The 15,879-nt window shown below is 27.0% G+C and overlaps 1 long non-coding RNA gene across 1 annotated transcript; it reads left to right on the forward strand.

Moving 5' to 3' along the window:
* The first annotated feature begins 11,805 nt into the window (after nt 1-11,805).
* On the forward strand, nt 11,806-12,317 carry LOC114162184. Its single transcript, XR_003599152.1, has 3 exons — nt 11,806-11,894; nt 12,079-12,189; nt 12,275-12,317. It is a non-coding gene; the product is annotated as an uncharacterized LOC114162184 (long non-coding RNA).
* Nucleotides 12,318-15,879: the final 3,562 nt, after the last annotated feature.

A 15,879-nucleotide genomic window follows, 5' to 3' on the forward strand; every position in this document is an offset into this window, starting at 1 on the left:
GAAGTTATGGTAAATTTTGTGGTTATTAACTTAGTGGTGTGGTCTATTTCATTACATCATGAACAGTTCGTGTTTCGGTAAGAAGTTGTTGATAAGTCTCATTTCATGAATTTCATTAAGCTTTTATATCGCATTCTTCATATTTTTCTTCCCATTCAAATGGTTGGGTTACAGTTTTCATTTTTGGCATCTATGCTTTTGGAATATTTCAAACACTGTACTTAACTTTTACTCATTTCGGTGGAAGTTTATATTGATTGAATAAAGTATTAATCCTTTACATGAATCAACATTTACATCCATAATATAATAAATTTGAAAGTAACTCCAAATCAAACTTATTTACATATACGTTAATATATTTTCTTGATGCTGATTTTGAAAGAAGTATCGGTGCAATAAGCTTTTTGTTATTTTTCTCATCATGATATTAAAGATGTTATTCTTTTTTATTTTATTACTTTGGTTTTATCTTATATTTGTTTTTTTTTTCTTTTACCCAAATGATTAAACAATTTAATCAAACTTTGATCAGTTGATATCATCTAACATATGAAAGAAAAAAAAATAAATGAAATGAGTTTCTCCATAGAAACAATACCGAAATAATTAAACATTTGATTCAAATTTGGATCAATTGATATTGTCACTCATCTTTTCGAGTGGAATTTTGACATTCATAAGAATCATTGTCATCTTGCCATCACGCATCATCTAAAATAGGAAAGAAAAAAGAATTAAATGAAATGTGTTTCTCCATAAAATAGAATAGCTTATATACAGTCTGTATATAAAGATTTAGAAAAACTATGTGGGAGAACTTATATATAAATTAGTTTATACATAAATTAATTTCAAATTTTCTTATTATTTTTTTCACTTCAAAGTGTTTATAGAAAAATTCATCAAATGTATTATAAATAGTTCGTTTCCACATATTTCAAGGATAATAGACATTTTGTTACTCCTCTATGTGAGATTAAAAACTTTATTCTTCTTGATTTAATCACTTTGGTTTAATGTTACATTTGTAAATTATTTCATTTTTTTTATTCAAAATTTGAGCAATTGATAAATGAGCATCTCATCTTATCAAGTGAATTGTTGACTACTAATAAGAATAATTTTCAATTTAATCCATCAATAATATAATCTAAAATTAAAAAATAATGAATTTATGTACAAGTGTATACATATTTATTTTTTTCTTTTATTTCTCTCTCCTCAAAGTGTATATAGAAAAAATTGTCAAGATATTAATAACTCTTTTACAACACATCAAATAGATAAAATATTCACAACCATTTGTATTTCACATCATTTCAAAAGAAGAAAGTTACAATACAATATTAAGAAGAACCTGAACGAATGATAGAACTCCTCAACACATCACTCTTTGATTATCTCAATGATAGATGAGAGAGAACATATAAACTTTAAAGGAGAGTTTATTCTAAGTCACGAAAGGATCCAAGTATAATCCTTATATCAACATAAAAAATCCATATTTAATTGAAAAATTACTCTACACAATTCTTAATAAAACTTGTAAAAGTCTTTCGCTTATTATTTTTTGACAATCTCGAAAAACTCTTTCCTTTGCAACTCTATAGTTGCATAATAAAATATAAAAAATAAATATAATAATGATTATTTGTGAAAGATTATGACTATAAATTATAAATTATCATCTAGATTAGTGAGTGAGTGCTGGTAGCCATCATATGTCCTTTCTTTTTCTCCATAAAGAAATTGAAAGACACAGTTTAGAAAGTATTGTGCTCTAACCAATTATAGTACACAAGATCACAACTTTCAACCAATAATTCCAAAAGTTGTGCAAAACCAACGAGGGTATTAAGCACTTAAGAATCTTTGACAACTTTCTGTAAATAACTATTCCCACTGAACTAGTGACAAATTCTCTGAAATTTGAGGGATTTTCTTCAATATAAGACTTGGGGACCTATTATACAAACCGAGAAAAGAGTATATTCTTCAAAAATGTATGAACATGACGAAGCATGTAATGGAGAAATTACATTTAAATTTTCTTGAATGATACTCGTACCTTGTTTATTGTGAAAATAAATATTTAATCATTACATAGGTTAATATATACAAAATAATACTTACTATAAATAATAATTATAAAAGCATTGGGTGTACTAGAACAAACCAAAAGCATTCATGAACATTATGAAGGAATTATAAATGCTCGTGAAAGCCATAAATGAGAACCATGTATGTAAAGGTGACTAAAACACAAGTAAAAGGTATCTTAACTTTGACATTATCACCAAAATTACCATATACTTTCATTAACTTGAGTGTCAGAGTACTTATAGGTATCTCATCCCCCTACTCTTTCAAGAGACATGCTAAAGACACTTCATATATACAAGTAGAGGACACCTCGAACATATTAGCCGGAGTGATCAAGATCTTCTATGACAATTCGACTCCATACACCAACATATAGAATGTTTAATGATAAACTTATTTTTTATGTTATTTTACTACTTACTGAGTTAATGTTATATAGTTTCAAAGTTAATGTTATGTAGTTTCACATATTCTAGTATTCTAGATGGATTGATTGAGAAGTAAATTATACAATATGCAATATGAAACAAACTTTTTAGTCTCATACAATTTATAAGTTACTTTGTTATCTTTTTGTAAAGATCTTTGTATTGTTTTTCTTTTTGTAAACTTATATGTATAATTATATGAATTAGTTTTTTGTTTATTATTGTGTAGTTGATTTAACAACATCTATGTATCATAAATATTTTGTTATATAAATTTTATTATTACTATGTTATTATTTACGTTATGTACTAGTACAAATCCTCTTTAGGATATTACAAAATTTATACTAGGTCAAGTTAATTTAGGTCAAGCCTTTTCTATATTAAAAAGTTTGCGCGTATTATGCTTTTTAATTTACGGTATCAATGAAATTTAAAACTAAAATTTCATACAAACCACCAAAAAATTTAACCGTTTTTTTTTCATTTGGCCGTTTTTTAAATTTAACTATTTTTTAATTATACAATTTTCTATAAAATAAATAAAACTATTTACAATAAAATTATAAAAAAGTATTTATATTTATAATAAAATTATAAAAAATATTTTTTATTATCATAAAAAAATACACACATACACATGGCAAACATATTTTCACTAGTATAAAGATAATTAGGGTTCTAGCATTTCATTTTTATATTGTTCATTTTTTCGGTATTTAATTTATAAAAGGATATAATGTTATTTTATATATAGATAATTAGGGTTTTAGTATTTAGTTTTTTTTGCCTAAATGTTTTGTTTGACACTACAAAATCAAATAGTTACGATAGTCCAATTGATCAAGGACCTAATATAATAACAATTTTTAATAAGAATTCAATTGAAAATACTTGAATTTATGAGTGTTAAAGTAAAGTGCAACAACCTTAGTTTTTGGTTAAGTGCTTTTCAAAATAAAGTATGGAACATGAAATACTTTGTTTGAAAGATGATATGCTTTATAAACAACATATCATGTAAAACTCAATCATTTTCTTTAAAAAAAGATGCATCATTTTGTAGTCTTCGTTTTGTGTGATAAGCAAAGTCTTTATCAAACAATAAACACACAATTCTAAGTTTAATGGTATACTTAACAAAAATATTCTTCAAGTTTATTTGGTGTTATAAGGAATGTTTTCGTCCTCAGATTATTAAGAGGATCTACTAAAGAACATCTCAACATAAAGATCTCTTAGGATGCGAGTTAAAGTTACTTTGCATCAATAGCTATCTTAAGAGACTAGCTTATGTCAACTCTTTATCATGTACAATTTCTACTTTCACTTCAGTTCAAGTAAAGAGTTAACTGACCTAGGATTAATAATTATTAATTTTATATCATTAAAAAATATCTTTCAAGAATTTTATATATATATATATATATATATATATTAACTACACAATTAAACCCTCTTTTCATGTGTGTCTTTGTGGACTTGAAGAGTAGACTCAAGCCAAAAGAGAAAGAGAAATTGTTTTGATGTTGATATATGAAGAGGTGATATTGAAGATGTATCAAATATTAATTGTTTTGATGTTGATATATGAAGAGGTGATATTGAAAATGTATCGAATGTTATAGCTTTCATTGCACATGTTTGGGAGTCTTTCACCCAAAGTATTTACAAGTTTTCAATCTAGCACACTACTTTTTTAAAATTAATCAATAAAAAATTGTTTTAAAAAGTAAAAAACATGTGAAAAAGATATTATGGTTGTGCTTATATATTAAGGTTAATCATTTTTTACATGTTTTAGAACATGATCATTGATTATTTATTTAATTAAACGATTAAAACAAAGAGTAGATTAATGTCTTTTTAACTAGTATCAGAAATGAAGCAATTAAATTCTTGAGTAATCAATTAAATTCGTTTTCTGAAATACATGAAAAGTAAAAATAATATATTATTTCATGTAATAATCAATTAAATATAGAAAATGTTTTAACTAATTTTCAAACTTTACTCAAAATAATCAATTACCAACTTAGGATAATAGATTAGTTATGTTTGAATCAGTTTCTAATTAGTGTTTCCATAACTCTAAACAAAACCTTCAATTCACTCTTTTATGCATCCAATACTATTTAAAAAGATAAATCTAAGATCATTTGAGTTGGAACTCTCTTGTCAATTGATTTTGTTGTGATAAACTTTTGTTACATTATTTCTTTTACTAAGTTGCTAGAGTGTTTCCATTTGATGTCCTTTTGTGTGTTCAATAGTTGATTGGGTTAGTATTTTCTTGCATAGTTCCAAGGAAACAATACCCTCTTGATTATGTAAAAGTTGATCTTGTATTAACTTATTTTATTATATATATGTTTTGGTTGTACAAAGATAAAAAAATAGTAGATTCTAACTTTTCTAAGCTTGAATAACCAAGACTAGATGAAAGATCGTTTGTAATATAAATCGATATAAATTTTCTGTGTATTTTTTTTTCTTTGTCCTTGTTATCTTGTTGTTTACCACTTTTTTTATTAATAATATTGAAACATTTTCAAAAAAACTAAATCTTTTCAAAAAGCTTTCAAAACTAATTTATCGTCTCTTAATTTAACTTAACATCACATTCTTTTCTAACATATTTGACATACTTTCACAATAAAAAAACTTAAAATTTAATTAATTCACTTTTTATTTTTTATACTGAAATTTATAAGCAATGACAACATAAAATAACAATTAAGACATTCACATTATTATAAATCAAATAACAAAATATCAACTAAAAAGTATAAAAAATATAGATATTCAGCAAAACAATTTTTTTTAATAAAAATTGACAATAGAAGTACATTAAACCTACTATTTTATTCCCTTCCATTTTCCTCTCTCCACTGTTCCAAAGAAGGCACTACCTTTTCCATATTTCTATATAAAAAAAGTGATACCTATATACAATGATAAAAAGTTATAGAATTTAATGATAAAATTTAAAGTGAATTTTAAATTTCATTAAATACTATAACTTTATATATATATAGTCAAATACATTTATTTTTTCTTAATTTTAGTGAAAATTGAAATTACTCTATGTTCAAAATTTTAATTTAATTTAGTCTTCTAATTGTAGATATGCGTGGACTTAATTATTTTAATCAAATTTTGTTAAATTTATTTGACGTCTCAAACACGTTTCATGAGAATATTTGAGTTAACATTAAAGCGAAAATGTATCAAACAATGTAAACAACTCAAATACTATTCTGAAATGCGTTTGAAACATCAAATAAACTTAACAAAATTTTTTTTTTAAATTCTGTAAGAAATACTTACAAATTTTATAATTTTATAAAAAATAATTAACTACAAAAATATTAACTACCAATTAAAATTGATCATAATAAAAGTAGTAAAAAAAATCTTTTCTCATCAAATTTTATAACAAATGTAAATTTTAAAAATTTTAATAGTAAAAATAATTTCAATTTTTACTGAGACAAAAATCATATTTATATATATATATATATATATATATATATATATATATATATATATATATATATGTATATAAAAGCAAAGGGTACTAAGGTAATTGTAAGAAAATTGTGAGTTGTTTCCGGGTCCCACAATGGTCAGGTTGTAACGGTAGAGAGGGATGAGTGTCCCACAGTGACAGAAAGAGATGAGAGTAAGGAAAAGTTAGGCGAGATTTAAGAGTTGACACCTACGAATGAAAGGACCCACGCGCTTATGCTTTTAGCGTCATTCACTCTCCAACACAACCCACGTCACTTTTTGTCGCGCCGCCGATGCCACATGTCGCCAGCTCTCTCATTTTGTCTTCTCATCTTTCATGTCCTTCTCCACTGGGCCCTGCCTCCTTCAACCCCATCCACCACACTATTTCTTATATTTTTTTTCTTTTTTTTTTATTCTAGTTAAACAATCTACTTGTAAAAAGTATTATTTACTTTACCATATCAATTTTAAGAAAATACAATATGTTTTCTTAAAAATATTCTTAAGATGAAATTTTTATAAGAATCCATATTTTATTAATTTTTAATTTGCACTTAATTTTTTTATAATTTTAAAAATTAATTTAATTGGAAAAATATTTTATTTTATTCTAAGAATCAACTTTTAATGAAAATTTTTGTAATTCGATGTATAATAGTTTAAATAAAAGAAAGAAAATTATTTTAAGATTCCTTTTATGATTTATAATTTACGTACGTTAAATTAGTACAGATTGATCTATTAGACGACATTGATATGATTATTTCTATATTATATGTGTGATTCTTTAAATGCATACTAGCGTCAAATTTATCCATTATATTAAAAAAGTGTAAGTGAAAAAAAATTAAGATAAAATAAAATAATAATCTACAATTTGAAAATAACTCAAATTTTAAAGCACTTTTAAATAAATTTGCTAAAGGACTGTTGGAATACATATTATAAAACTGAAAATTAAAACAATAAATCATAAATAAATAAATAAAGACTTCAACTTGAAAAAGATTAAAAGGAACGAGGAAGTGCAAGAAAGATAAGTGTATTCTGAAAACAGATGAAGAGAAAGAGAAATTATAAAGAATAAATCATTATTTTGAATAAAGCATAAAATAAATTGGTGAGAAACTCATGAGTATTGTTTCTTATAAAATTTGACTTTTTGTGGACTTTAATTACAAAATTTCAAATAAGAGAATTTATATATACATAAGCATCTTTTGCGGAGCCACCCATCGAACTTAAGATTTCAATCGATCGAGGTTAAACCTCTGGTGCAAATATAAAAATTAATTACGCAATATAGGTTACACGGTCAAAACAAAATTGTAATCTATATAAAAATGTGATGACATTTTTTAAATTATTAAGGTTTAGATAAAACTCCGGTCTATATTCAGACACTCAGCAGTTTTACCATGAACCGTAGTCTATATATCCTAAAATGGATTAATTTTAACATTTTTTTACTTGTCCAGATAACATAGTTGTTGTCTTCCATTGCTGTGAACACCTTCATTTACTTCTATGGTGCGAAATATAAGGTTTTTGTTCTTGTTATGACTTTAGAATCAGCCACAAAAAGTTGCATTCAGGTTCATCTCTCCTGTTTTCTTTCTTGTCTAAATATACCTATCTCGTCTGAGTATCTCGCGTGCGTTTGCAGCTTCGTTGCTCGCCATTAGAGGTTCATCTTCTCTTTCATTGTTAGTGACCATCGCACATGTGCCTTGCTCCTCGTCTTCTCTCACTATCCAACCCACAATTCTCAATGCGAGCCTTGCTCTTCCCATTGTCCAACTCTTGTTTTCGAATTATGTTCCTAGATTCTCCCTTGTCACCTATGACTTTAAAATTTGTATGAATGATAATATGTTTTTATTATTTGCATAATTTATTTTTTAATATGTTATTTATATATTTTTATTTAAAATTGATTTGTTGTATACGCTTAAATTTAGTTTGTTTGAAATTATTATTTACATTTGTAGTATATTATTGAATATATTTTCATTTAAACATGATTTATCGTATGCTCAAATTTAGATTGTTTGAAATTGTTTCATCGAGTGAGTTTTAGTTTCTTATTTGAGATTCAATACGAAAATTATATATTACATTCTATTTTTTGAAAAACAAATTGCATATTTCTTTAAATGTATATTTCTTTAAATTAATGTAAGAGGAGACGTACTAATAATTTATAGGTATTGAATCTAGAATTGTTTGGATTAGATAATTTAAGAAAATTAATCATTTTTTAATAATTTATTAGTATATATATATATATATATATATATATATATATATATATATATATATATATATATATATATTTTTCTAATATGTGTATCTTAAATTTTGTGAATTTTTGCTAACTGTATTTTGTATTGATCTTCAAATGCATATTTGAATGTGGTTGATAACCTCTTTCATTTTGTGTAACTAGAAGACCAATCATAAATGTTGGAAAAAAATTTTGTGAAAATTAAGTAATGTTATTTAAAATTGATATGTATGAATGAATTAAAAAAGTGAATCTTCTTGAATGAGATAGGGTCACACCTTCAATACAAAAGTGGGATGCTCATTCATTTAAAGAATGGTGAAATTATTTATACAATTTCAATACATATATGTATGGTCCGAGATTGAATTAATTCATCATGCATCACTAATGAGTATAAGAGAGGAGTAGAACAATTTATAATATTTGCACAACATAATTAAGGTAGAAGCGGCGATGAAGTCAAGTTTAGATGTCCTTATGTCAACAGTTTGAATAGGGGAAGGTTGTATGCAACCAAAACTAAGGAATACCTTCTTTGTGATGGTTTCCTTTAAAGCTACACAGCTTGGACATGACATAGCGAATTAATAAACTTCCCATGTCTCCTAAACAAAAGATGTTGTCGATTCCACCATGGAAAAGCGATTGGAGGAAGACTGGTTAGAGGATATGAGTCACGATGTTGGTGTAGAAGCTTTTGTTCAAATGCATGTGTACAAGACAATATCTACTAATGTGGAGACTCCATTGTATGTCAATTCAACTAAGTTCACACGGGTGTCAACGATGTTAAGGCTGATGAATTTGAAGGTAATGGGTCGACCAATAAAAGTTTCAAATAATTGCTCATTTTGTTGAAGGAAATGCTTCCATATGGAAATACACTACCTACTCGTAATTATGAGGCCAAGAAAAATTTTTGTCTGATGGGAATAAAGTATAAGATGATACATGAATGTCCTAATGCTCGCATATTATACAAGAAAGAATTTGAAGGTTGAAAACATGTCCAAAGTGTGGGTTATCATACTATAAACAGAAAAACAATAGTGAAGATAATAGTCAAGAGATAGAAAAGGATGGACCCTTATGAAAGTTGTTTGGTATCTTTTAATCATACCATACTTAAGTGTTTGCTTGTAAACCCAAAAGATGTTAAAAACCTTAGATAACATGCAGATGAGAGAAGATGTTACAGGCTTTTTCATCATCTAATTGATTCAACGCAATGGATAAATATCGATCATGAATTTCCTCCGTTTGGTCAAGAATGTAGGAATCTTCTGCTTAATTTAGCTATAGATAGAATGAATATGTTTGGTAATTGAAGTACCAACTGTAGTTGTTTGCCAATTATATTATTTATTTACAACTTATCTTTTAGATTGTTCATGAGGAAAAAGTACATGATATTGTCTATAATAATATTTAGTCCAAAATAATATGAAAATGACGTAAATGTTTATCTAAGTTTAATGTTGTTAATTTCCTATTTAACTTACCAATAAAAATAATACACTTACTATAGAAATAACTTACCTACCACACTATCCATCAATAAAAGATTGTCATAAATACTCTCTCCTTGATGTCAACTTTACTCATGGATAAACCCATCAAATATACAATAAACATTACAAATTTTATGTTCCCTTTAATTGTTTCACATTTATCGATGTGCAAAAATGAATTATTGATGACTGCATTTATTAGTAATATAAAATTTTGTCTACGAAATATTTTATTCATCGATAAATTTTATCAATAAAATACATGTAATTCTATTAATCATATAATAATTAAGTAAACATTACAAATTCATGTTTTCTCTTTCTACACTACAAAAAAACATAATTTTAGTTGGGTTTTTTTACTTGGGGGTATAATAACCTCAAGTAAAAAACGGTATACTTGAGGTTTTAAAAACCCTCGGTAAGTACTAGAGTTTTTTAAAAAAATCTCTGTTAAGTATCTGGGGTTTTTCAAGAAACTCCCATAAAGTTTAAATCCTAATTTAATGTTTAATAGACAAACCTCTTTCTTTCTTTCTTTCTTTCATGTGGCTACCATGTTAACCTAGAAGAAATCAAAACAGAATCATACATTTGTCTCCGCCGTTCTCTTCTCCACCGTTCTCTTCTCCATTGTTCGTCTCCACCATTCTCTTCTCCATCGTTCGTCTCCACCAATCTCTTCTCCACCGTACTTCTTGTCTTAATGTTTGAAGTTTAAGGTAACGAAGATCGATCTCCCTCCTTCCAATATCGTCTCCCTATTTCGTCTCCCGACATTTTACCAATCTCCTTATTTCGATTTCGATTTCATCTCCATATTTCGTCAATTTCGTTTTCGTTTCGATTTTGTTTCCCTTCGTCATTAATTGCGATTTTGTTTCCCTAACTCACTGCTTATTTTGCCATAGTGCCATAGCCACTGCAGTGTGATGCAACATCCACCACAACCATGACAATCATCGTAATTGTGATTGCTACTTCTGTTCAAGTGCTTCATATCAAATTTTGCTCTTTGGTTGGGTACTTCCTGCTCTTTTTTTTCCCCTGTTTCTTCTTAATTCTCTTGCACAACCAATTGTATAGGAAAATTATATTGAGGAAGGAATAAGCAAGATAAAAGTCACACGTAATTCAAACATTGAAAATTTGCGAGTATGAGGAAAAAAAAGGTAACTAATATAGGATTGCAAAAGGAGGGAATCTAAGGATGTTTGTTTCAGTTTTGACATTCTTCAACCGTTTTGGGGACCTTAAAATGTGGCCTTACCATATGTGAATGAAGAAACAAAAAAAAAGAATGTAAATATTTGTGTAAAGACACAAGATACAGGCACAATGGGTTGTCAGATTTTGTTATCGTTGCAAAAGAAAGGAGTAAGATTGAAAGGAAGATGAGAGTGGATGATGTTGCTGGGTTTGCGTGAGTGGAGGACATATTTGGATGAAAAAGAAAAGAAAAGAAAAAGAAAATGGGTTGGCGAAGGAAGAAGAAAGAAGGAAGAAAGAACCGAGTGGGTATGAGAGAGTGAGTGAACAAAGTTAAGGTGAGTTTGAAGAAATATGTAGTGATCTTATTGGATGGTTACAGGTATTTTTCACATTTCAACAATGGAAACTATTCCAAAGATTGAATTTTATAGGAAAAAGAGTGTGGCCACAAGATTAGTAGAGGAGAGGTATGGATACAACACATAAACATGCTAATGAAGCCTTTGTGAGTGATGAAGCGAGGGAAATCAATGTAAGTTCAATTCTAATAAAGTCTATAATTGTCAACCATACTTTGTGTTATTTTAATTAGTTTCTTATTATGTTCTTTGTAGGAAAAAAATTCAAGTATATGAATCAACATCATCATCATTTGTATCAAAAGAAATATCAAGTACTGATTCCTTAGCTTTTGCTTTCGGAAGCTTACATTGTGGACGTGTTAGGGGTTTGGGTTTGGGTCCTTTCCCATCTAAAGTGTTTGGCTCCAAGGGTCATTCATATAATGGAACATCTTCAAGTTATCCTTCTAATGCTCAGTTACAAAATCAGGTTAATTTTTTAGTTTTGATCATGATGCATTACTTTTATCAAATTTGACGTTTGAATATGTTTAAAGTAATATGTTATGTAAACCAAGATTGTCAAAAGAGCTCCATTTTTTTCTTCAAAAGTAGAAAATAAGAGTTACTTTCTCTATTTTGATTATTTTAATTAATTTTGTGTTTTAAAATAGGTTTCTACATTAACAGCCCAACTCAATGAAATGAAGGCAATGGTTAATTTTTTGATACAAAATTATCAAGGAGAGTTGCCTCGTGATTTTACTATGCATCATGCACCAACGGTAATATTTAAATCTTGATTAAATTAATATATGTTTGATATTATTATTTGAAAGTTATTAATTATCATTATTTTTTATATGTTAGGTATCTGATCAAGGAAGTGTTCCTAACGAAGAAACAAATTATCAACATCCAACACCGCATTAGACGATATTTTTTGTTTACTTTTGGAATTTGTCAACAAATATGCTTCTAGGAAACTTTTGGTTAATTTTGCTAATGGGGAACAACTCTAATTTCCTTTAATATTTGGTTTATTATAGGTAGATACTTTCAAATGCTACATCTCCAACACTTATTATATTAAGAGCATTATGACTGCTAGTCCACTACTAGTACCATTTGAATGAATATTTGCATTGGTACCGTTTGAATGAATATTTGTATTGATTGCTCAATTTGAAGTGGCCTTGGAGTTTTTGCTTTTTAGTTAATGAGATGTGTTATGAAAATGATTGTTTTTTGTTTTGGTTGTATTGTCAAATGTAATCATCCTTTAAAATAATAATGAAAATCAAAATGTTAAGCAATAAATAGAAAATTCCATAGAATAAAGTTCTTTTCGTACTCAAAGAATTAACTAAACAAATCAATTATCGGGAAAGTACAACTTTAGCATTATAGCAATGCCATAACAATATAAGCACTAACTTTTTTGTATTAATAGGGATTTTTGAGGAATTAATGGGTGTCTTTGGAAACTCATACATTAACGGGGGTTTTCAAAACTCCATGCAGTAACGAGGGGTTTTTGGAACCCCTGGCATTAACGGGGGTTTTCAAAACCCCAGGCATTAATGGGGGTTTTCCAAAACCTCATACATTAACAGGAGTTTTCAGAATCCCATGTATTAACAGAGGTTATCAGAACCCCCATTAATACCCAGGATTTTCGGAACCCCGGTAAGTTGCACTATTTCCAAGGATTGCTAAAAACTTTCGGTAATCCATTTGTCACGTTTGCTTTTCCAAGAGAATTTCAAATCCCTGGTAAAACCATTAGTGGGGTTAAAACCCCAGAAACGCCAAATATAATTCCAGCTAAAAATAATTATTTTTAAAATGTTAATATTACATCTACCGATGGAATCAATGATTAATGTATTGTTTACTATATAAACATATTACCGATAACCATACTCGATGATAATATAAAATTGTATCTCTACTTTTTATTTATTAATGATAATTCATATTTTCAATAAATGTATAATTTCATATTTTCTTGTTGTGATTTGTTGATGGTGCTTCAACATTCAAGCCAATAAGTAATAAAATGAGTGTAATTTAAATAATGTGAAAACGCATAAATTGAAGAAAGTCTTCTTATGATAAGTCATTATTTTATAGATTTTGGTAATCTTATCTCTTTAGATAAAACAATCTTATTAAGTCTTATACTTATAACTTATAGTATCATAAAAGTATAATTAAATTGTTAAGTCTTAACTTTTAAAGATTGCAACTAATTAATAATAATCTATTTATAAATGATATTATGGATATTAGAGCGGTTTAAGCAAGTAAAGTCATTGCTTTATATTTTTATAAAAATGCTAAAAGAATAATATTAATATATCTTTATTAAATTAATTGTCACGTTATTTTGATAATAAAATTTAATTAAAAAATAATGAGTGACTATTAAAATATTAATGAACTAACATCTTTTTTTCAATAAATTATATTTTTGTTTAGGAAAAAGAGATTTCTCGGCTATAGTTCTATTTTCTTACTAATAATTTTTATTTTTATTTTTTTCTTTTCTCTCATTTTATTATAGTTTTTCCTCCTTGTTTCCTATATTAATATTATTTTAGTAGTTCAGTTTGTGACACATTAATAAATATTCATTAATTTATTTTCATCTCTTATGTGTCTTGTGCATGTGTCTCAATGTCTTTATTTCAAGCGGCAAAAGGAATTGGTTGACATTTCTCTCCTTTTAGCATGACACTATTTCATATCATATTAAAGGTTAAAAGTCAAAAACTAAAACTTGTTGCACGGTTATTCACTTAATTTACTTGTTTGAGCCTTAAGTCGACCCTGATTAAATGTTCTTTATCACATTATAATTGTGTTTTCTATTAAAAAAGTGTTATTTTAGTAATCTTAAATCTAATATTGTGATTTTTTTATTGTATAAATAAGTTTTATATATTATTAAGCTTCTACCCCAAATGCTTATCAACTACGTGATTGATCTTCAAAATAATTTTTTTAATTATTTTATTAATGATTAATCTAAAAATAAATTGTGCAAGTTTATGAAAAAAATTAAATTTGGAAATTAAATTTAATCACTTACTAAAGTAGAGAAAGTGACTTGAGACTTCAATATACTATGAGTCTACAGGCGAGTTATTTTCTTGACAGTTAGAATTAGGTTTTACTGTTTTAACTCATTCTTTTTTATATACTTATCTTTAGTAGTATTTTAATATTATAATTCTTTTATTTCATATAAAAATATATAGATAAGTATATGAGATTGGCAAAAAAGAAAAACAATAGACAAATATGTTCAAGAATAAATAAATAGAGATAGAGAATAATGGAGAAATGTGTTGTTAAAAATTATTGCAGTTGTTAAAACTCTTGGTAAAAATAACTTAGCCTTCCTTAGCAACAATGAAAAGAGCCATCAAGAAGTTAATGCAATTTTTCTAAGTCTAATTGAAACGATTGCAGAATTTGATCCAATTAAGCAAGAACATATTCTTTGAATCAAAGAGAATGAAATTTAGAACTATTACCTTGGGCATAATATACAAAATGAGTTGATAGGGACTCTTTAGCTCAAGTGGTTGTGGTTGAATTTGTTGTGGAGCCAGTGGTGGTTAATCATTATAATATTTGTGTTGTCAATGAATCTTCTTTTATTAAGAATATTGATGGTAGTGTGCCAGTGGAATTTGATTCTTTGGCTAATATGCTTTCTTTGGAGGATATTACTCCTGTTGTCAATAGTTTGCAGGATTTACAACAATTAGATTCAACTCATAATAGCTTAGTGACAATTCATACTCCTTTGACGTTTAAAAAGGCTCATTTTGTTGAGAAATTGAAAATAACTTCTAAATGGACTAATATGCTTGATGAGAGGGAAAATTATAATATTAAAGAGTATGATGGACCGATTCAAATTACAATAAAACCTGGTAGGGATAGGTTAAAGAAAGTTAATACTAAATCCTCCCATGCAAAAACTTCTTGAAGTTAATGTCTTTTTTGGAATGTGAGAGGATTGACTAATGATAAATGTTTTAATATATTGAGAATTTTGTCTTTTTTTTCTAGTATTTGGAGTTCAAAGTATGAAATGATTTTCATGAAGGAAATCATGGTTTTTTTTCATAATAGGTTTTTTCCTATTATGTGTACGCTGTAATTTTATCATGGGTTTGGTGTGGTCCCTCCATGGTTTTCTTTCCTTTTCTTTAATAAATTTTTCATTTGTGGTACTGATCCCTAGCATGAGCTTATTGGGAAAATCAAAACAAAAATTATAAAAAAATTAGGGATGCAAAATCATACTTGATTGTACTGCAGATATAAGTCATCAAGAGCATGTGTCTTTTATACTACGATGTGTGGATATTTCATCAACTCCAATACAAGTTAATAAGTATTTTTTTAGATTTTTTACAAGTAGATGGTACAAGTGGACAATGTCTTTTTGATGT

Source organism: Vigna unguiculata, chromosome 9 (genome assembly GCF_004118075.2).
Source record: "Vigna unguiculata cultivar IT97K-499-35 chromosome 9, ASM411807v1, whole genome shotgun sequence".
Lineage (NCBI taxonomy): Eukaryota > Viridiplantae > Streptophyta > Magnoliopsida > Fabales > Fabaceae > Vigna > Vigna unguiculata.